This window comes from Emydura macquarii, unplaced genomic scaffold (assembly GCF_026122565.2).
Source record: "Emydura macquarii macquarii isolate MOO-44397 ecotype Brisbane River unplaced genomic scaffold, CSIRO-AGI_Emac_v2 contig_2702, whole genome shotgun sequence".
NCBI lineage: Eukaryota > Metazoa > Chordata > Testudines > Chelidae > Emydura > Emydura macquarii.
In genome coordinates, this window is record NW_027132839.1 from 1 (window position 1) to 7,200 (window position 7,200).

General features: G+C 48.4%; 1 pseudogene; it reads left to right on the top strand.

Annotated features, from left to right (window-relative positions):
- Positions 1-1,262: 1,262 nt before the first annotated feature.
- LOC137164982 (olfactory receptor 5p57-like) lies at positions 1,263-2,100 on the top strand (annotated as a pseudogene).
- The last annotated feature ends 5,100 nt before the right edge of the window (positions 2,101-7,200 follow it).

Here is a 7,200-nt window from a genome sequence, read left to right on the forward strand (position 1 = left end):
GCTGACTTAGGTGGAGGAACAGATCAGAGTGGAGAGTCCTGTGGACAGAGAAAGGTACGCGGCTCAAGGAGCCAGAAGGAAGGGGAAGATTGGCCCAGGGAAGACAGAGCAGCTGGGAACATGGTGCCAGCAGCACATAGCTGCTGCTCATAGGGCCCCTGGGCTGGGACCCGGAGGAGCGGGTGGGCCCAGGTCCCTACTCCCCTCCTCAGGGAAGGTGGGTACTGGAGATGCCCTGACCCACTACAAACAGTACAAGCGTGGGACTCACTAGAGAGGAGCCGACTATTTGCCACACCCTATTGAACTAAATTATCTTTAGAATTCATTGTATTAAAAATGCAAATGCTTATTTATTATTGTGGATTGAATGTGACATCTCTAAGGAGGAGACCTGGTGAATGAAAACCTTGGGAAGTGTGAGGAGCTTGAAAGAACTATTTGAAATAGTGTGAACTTTTTAAGTTAAGTGGGTTTCTGGGAAATCTCTATGGACAGAGATATGCCAAATTTAACCCCTCCGGTTATGCAAGCACTCAGCCTTTTGAAGCCTCTCCCTAAGCAAGGGGACTCCTTGTCCGCAGATCAGCTGTTCTATGAGGACAGATCAAAGACACAAACTGTATAAAGAAGTGACTTCTAGATTCACAGGTGTACTTGTTCTGAGCCAAGAACAGAGCCTTCGTTGCAGTTGGGATGGTCTCTCACGAGCTTATTGGTAGGTGTGTAGGTTGTTTTGTTGTTTTTCATAGGTTTTCTCTGTAATGCTTTCAGCTTTGGAATCAGTGTGCTTGCTTAGAAGGACTGACTGGTAACTGCATGGTGAAGCAATTACATTGTTTAGAGCCTTTGAGGAGGGAAAGACAAGGCAGGCCTGCCAAGGCAGTCGGTGTTGTTGGGGAATTCACAATGCAGTCAGGGAACTGGGCAGCCTGGAAATACCCAGTTAAAAGGGAGAGAGATGTGGATCTCTGCCCAGAGAGATGATGGTTCAGGAGCCGGGTGCATAAGAGTAGGTGCCCCTACTGGACCACAGATGAGAATACAGATGCAGTTGCCCTGAATTCTACCAAGTGCGCTTGGCGCCTAACTGTGAAAACTCTCGTGCTGGCCTGTGGACATAGGTGAATTTCACCAAACTGGAGTAAGGCCAGAATCTAGCTCTCACTGAGGAATGAGTAAAAGACAGAGTAAGAACTGCAGATTTGTCTCCATAATAATTATTTGAATTCTCATGTCATTTTTCTCCAGCTAAATCCTAAATGGCAAAGCTGCTGCCGTAGAATGAAACGTCGGTGACGGAGTTCATACTGCTGGGATTTTCATAGAGCCACGAAGTACAGCTCCTGCTCTTTGTGTTGTTTTTACTTGTCTACTTCCTAACCCTCGCTGGGAACAGCCTCCTGCTTATCACCGTGTCTGCTGAGCACAGCCTTCAGACCCCCATGTACTTTTTCCTGGGTAACCTCTCCTTCCTTGAGATCTGCTACACAACTACGACCGGTATCTAGCCATATGCAGTCCTCTCCGCTATGCAGCTGTTATGAGCAAGGGCGTGTGCCTTTCCCTGGCAGCCGCATCCTGGATCGGTGGCTTTGTAGTCGCCTTGGTGACCATTCTGTTCATGTCGAGCTTAACATCTGCGGCCCCAACAAAATAGATCATTTCTTCTGTGATTTCTCCCCACTCCTGAAGCTGGCCTGCTCTGACACCTCCCTCTTTGAAAAGGTTGCCTTCTTCTTCTCTTCCACTTTAACACTGGTGCCCTTCCTTTTAACTGTGCTGTCCTATATTTATATCTTATCAGCCATCCTCAAACGCCCTTCCACTGCCAGGTCACAAAAGGCCATTTCCACTTGCTCATCCCATCTTATAGTAGTTACCACATTCTACGGGACTCTGATTGTTATGTACGTGGTACCAGCCGCTGACCACTCCCTAGATCCGAATAAAGTCTTCTTGGTCTTCTATACCATGCTGACCCCCATGGTCAATCCCCTCATCTATAGCCTGAGGAACAGAGAAGTATGTGAAGCCCTGAAAAGGGTGGTAGGTAGAAAATTTACTTCTTGTTGGAAAGAAAAGAGTGGGAAGATGTGACTGCCCAAAATGGCTTTGTGTCCTTCATTCAGCATTTCATTTTATTAAGCATTTAATTTATGTCCTTTATTAAACATTTAACTCTATGAAGACATGGAATATTTCCATTGGTTATAGCACAGCACTTGGCTGGAGGGTTAGGAAATCTGGACTCTGTTCTTAGATCTCTCACTGACTCACTGTGGGACCCTAGGTATTTCACATATCCTCTCTACGACTCAGTTTCCTCCTCTATAATACTGCCTTGTTCCCTTAATAGTTATTTGACATCCGTGACGAAGTGTGGAAATCTTCTGAATGTTTTGTTTGAATGCTGTGTGTGTGACTCAGTTTTTCCTATGTGTCACTCAAGGGTCTAGGCGGTGGGACAAGGGTGTGTGATCATTGCAGGTATGTGACTGCCATCTGGCTTCCTGGCACAGACACTTTGTATCCGGGCAACTGGTGGCCAGGGCCCATCCTCCGCAGGGAGCCAGCTGGAGGTGTTGGAGAAAAAAAATGAGAGGTGGAGGCCAGGTGACCTGTTTGCCTGGGAAAGAGAAAAAGGATGGAGGAGGGGCAACTGGGCGTGACTGAAGGTGGGCTGCTGGAAGCAAATTGGTCTCCTTTGGGACTCGGGGGGAGCACCCAGGGCTCTGAATAACCAAAGATGTATTTGCTGAGTTCCTGGGCTAACAGGAACTTTTCTACGCTGTGTCCCCATCGATTGATAAACCTTCTGTTTCACAACGCTGGCTGAGAGTCACTGCTGCCTGCAAAGGTGCAAGTGCCCTGGCCCCTTTCGAAAGGGGCGGGGTTACTCGAACCAGTTCTGGATGAGTCATCTCTTGACCCCCACTGAGGGCTTACAATTATTAGTCCATAGACTCCCATGATATGTCAGTCGGCCTTCTGGGACTTTCTGTGAAGGGTGAAACTGTGTTCAATGGGGAGAGGGCATTGAGATGAGTTCCTAGAGGGGTCATTCGACCCACTTCTGGATGGGTCACGTCCTGATGCCCCTGATGGCTGACAGTTAGAACCACATAAACTACCACGATGTGTCAGTTGGCCCTCTGGGAGTTTCTTTTGACGGTGAAAGTGTGTTCTATGTGGAGAGGGCATCGAGACGAGTTCATAGAGGGGTATCTCGACCCACTTCTGGATGGTTCATCTCCTGACCCCGCCTGAGGGCTGACAGTGAGAACCCTATAAACTCCCACGATGTGTCAGTCGGCCCTCTGTGAGTTTCTGTGGAGGGTGGAGTGTGTTCAATAAGGAGAGGGCATCGAGACGAGTTCATAGAGGGGTCACTCGACCTAGTACTGGATGGGTCATCTCCTGATCCCCAGTGAAGGCTGACAATTAGACCCCTATAGACTCCCATGATGTGTAGTCGGCGCTCTGGGAGTTTCTTTGGAGGGTGAAATAGTGTTCAATGCGGAGAGGATATTGAGATGAGTTCATAGAGGAGTCACTCGACACATTTCTGGATGGGTAATCTCCTGACACCCCCAAGGACTGACAATTAGACCCACATAGAATCATAGGATCATAGAATATTAGAGTTGGAAGGGACCTCAGGAGGTCATCTAGTCCAACCCACTGCTCAAAGCAGGACTAACCTCAGCTATATCATCCCAACCAGGGCTTTGTCAAGCCTCAGCTTAAAAACCTCTAAAGATGGAGATTCCACCACCTTTCTAGGTAACCCATTCCAGTGCTTCACCACCCTCCTAGTGAAAAACTTTTACCTAATTTCTAACCTAGACCTCCCAAACTGCAACTTGAGACCGTTGCTCCTTGTTCTGTCACCTGCCACCACCGAGAACAGCCTATCCCCATCCTCCCTGGAACCCCCTTTCAGGCAGCTAAAGGCCGCAATCAAATCCCCCCTCATTCTTCTCTTTTGCAAACTAAACAAGCCCAGTTTCCTTAGCCATAAGTCCTGTACTCCAGCCCCCTAACCATTTTTATTGCCCTCGGCTGTATTCTCTCTAAAATGTCTACATCCTTTTTGTAGTGGGGGGCCCAAATTTGGTCACAATACTCTAAATGCAGCCTCACCAATGCCAAATAGAGGGGAATAATCACTTTCCGCGACCTGCTGGCAATGCTCCTCCTAATGCAGCCCAATATGCTATTAGCCTTCTTGACAACCAGGGCACACTGCTGACTCATATCCAGCTTTTTATCCACTGTTATCCCCAGGTCCTTTTCTGCAGAACTGCTGCCTAGCTCGTCGGTCCCCAGTCTATAGCTGTGCATGGGATTCTTCCTTCCTAAGTGGAGAACTCTGCACTTTTCTTTGTTGAACCTCATTAGATTTCTTTTGGCCCAATCCTCCAGTTTGTTTAGGTCCTTCTGTATCCTATCCCTACCTTCCAGGGTACCTACCACTCCCCCCAGATTAATATCATCCGCAAACTTGCTCAGGGTGCAAGTTTACATCCTCCAGATCATTAATGAAGATATTGAATAAAACCGGCCCCAGGACCGACCCCTGGGGCACTCTGCTTGTGACCGGTTGCCAGCTAGACATTGAGCCATTGATCACTACTCGTTGAGCCCTATGCTCTAGCCAGTTCTCTATCCATTTTATAGTCCATTCATCCAACCCATACTTCTTTAACTTGCTGATAGGAATACTGTGAGAGACAGTATCAAAAGCTTTGCTAAAGTCAAGCTATATCACATCCACCGCCTTCCCTACATCCACAGAGCCAGTCACCTCATCATAGAAAGCAATCAGGTAGGTCAGGCATGACTTTCCCTTGGTGAATCCGTGTTGACTGTTCCTGATCACCTTCCTCTTTCCAAGTGCCTTCAAATGGATTTCTTAAGGACCTGCTCCATGATTTTTCCAGGGAGTGAAGTGAGGCTCACCGGTCTGTAGTTCCCTGGATCCTCTTTCCTCCCTTTTTTGAAGATGGGCACTACATTTGCTTTTTTCCAGTCCTCAGGGACCTCCCCCTGTTGCCACAAGCTTTCAAAGATAATAGCCAATGGCTCTGAAATCACCTCAGCCAACTCCCTCAGCACCCTCAGGTGCATTGCATCCGGCCCCATGGACTTGTGAATCTCCAATCCTTCTAAATAGTCTTGGACCTGTTCCTTCAGCACTGCGGGATGTTCGCTTCCTTCCCATTCTGTGCCACCCAGTACAGCAGTCTGGGAGCTCATCTTGTCTGTGAAGAGAGAGGCAAAAAAGGCATTGAGTACCTCAGCTTTTTCCACATCCTCCGTCACTAGGTTGCCTCCCTCATTCTCTAAGGGGCCCACCTTTTCCCTAATCTTCCTCTTGTTCGCAACATGCCTGTAGAAACCCTTCTTGTTCCCCTTCACGTCCCTTGCTAGCTGCAACTCAAATTGTGCTTTGGCCGTCCTGATTTCATCCTGCATGTTCGAGCAGTGTTTTTATAATCCTCCCTAGTCATCTGACCAAGCTTCCACTTCTTATAAGCTTCTTTTTTGCATTTAAGTTCGCCAAAGACTTTTTTGTTAAGCCAAGCTGGACGCCTACCATATTTGCTATTCTTTCTGCACATCGGGATGGTTTGCTCCTGTGCCCTCAGTAAGGTCTCTTTAAAATACAGCCAGCTCTCTTGGATTCCTTTCCCCCTCATATTAGCCTCCCAGGGAATCCAGCCCATCAGTTCCCTGAGGGAGTCAAAGTCCGCTTTTCTGAAGTCCATGGTCCGTATCCTGCTGTTCTCCTTTTTTCCTTTGGTCAGGACCTTGAACTCGACCATCTCATGGTCACTGCTGCCTAGGTTGCCACCCACTTCTACTTCCCCTACCAAATCTTCCCTGTTTGTGAGCAGCAGGTCAAGAGAAGCATGGCCCCTAGTTGGTTGCTCCAGCACTTGCACCAGGAAATTGTCTGCGACACTCTCCAAAAACTTCCTGGATTGTTTGTGCTCTGCTGTATTGCTCTTCCAGCAGATGTCAGGGTGATTGAAGTCCCCCATGAGAATCAGGTCTTGTGAACTGGAAACTTTCCCTAGTTGAGTAAAGAAAGCCTCATCTACCTCATCCTCCTGGTCTGGTGGTCTATAACAGATACCCACCACGACATCACGCTTATTGTTCTTGCTTCTAAGCTTAACCCAGAGACACTCAACTGACTTATCTCCAGTTTCATACTGGAGCTCAGAGCAGTCATAGTGCTCTCTTACATACAGTGCAACTCCTCCTCCCTTTCGCCCCTGTCTGTCCTTCCTGAACAGTTTATACCCATCCATGACAGTGCTCCAATCGTGAGAGTTATTCCACCAAGTCTCAGTTATTCCAATCATGTCGTAGTTTCTTGACTGTGCCAGGACTTCCAGTTCCTCCTTCTTGTTTCCCAGGCTTCTTGCATTTGTGTGCAGGCACTTGAGATAAGTAGCCGATTGGCCTACTTTCACAGTATGAATCGGGAGGCCTCCCCTGCTGCACCCTCCTCCTTCTGCTTCCTTGTGGTGTCCCTCTTCCCCACTTACCTTCGGGCTTAGGTCTCCGTCCCCCGTCAAACCTAGTTTAAAGCCCTCCTCACTAGGTTAGCAAGCCTGCCTGCGAAGATACACTTCCCTCTCTTCGTTAGATGAATCCCGTCTCTTCCTAGTAATCCTTCCTGGAACAACATTCCATGATCGAAGAATCCAAAGCCCTCTCTTCGACACCACCTGTGTAACCACGCGTTTACTTCCACAATGCGACTGTCCCTACCTGGATCTTTTCCCTGAACAGGGAGGATGGATGAGAACACCACTTGCGCTTCAAACTCCTTTATCTCTTTTTCCAGAGCCACATAGTCCACAGTAATCCGCTCAAGATCATTCCTGGGCAGTGTCATTGGTGCCCATGTGGAGAAGTAGGAAGGGGTAGCGGTCTGAGGACTTGATGAGTCTTGGCAGTCTCTCCGTCACATCCTGATTTCTAGCTCCGGGCAAGCAGCACACTTCCCTAGTTTCCCGGTCCGGACGGCAGATTCTCTTCCTATTGGGAATGGTGGTCGTGGAACCCCCATCCCTAGGATAATGCATCCCTTGCCTTCTGATCAAGCAGGTCTCCTTCTGATCCATTCCCTCCGAAGGGTCCTCCAAATCGTTCTCCGCCATAGTACTTGTGCAGAGAGGA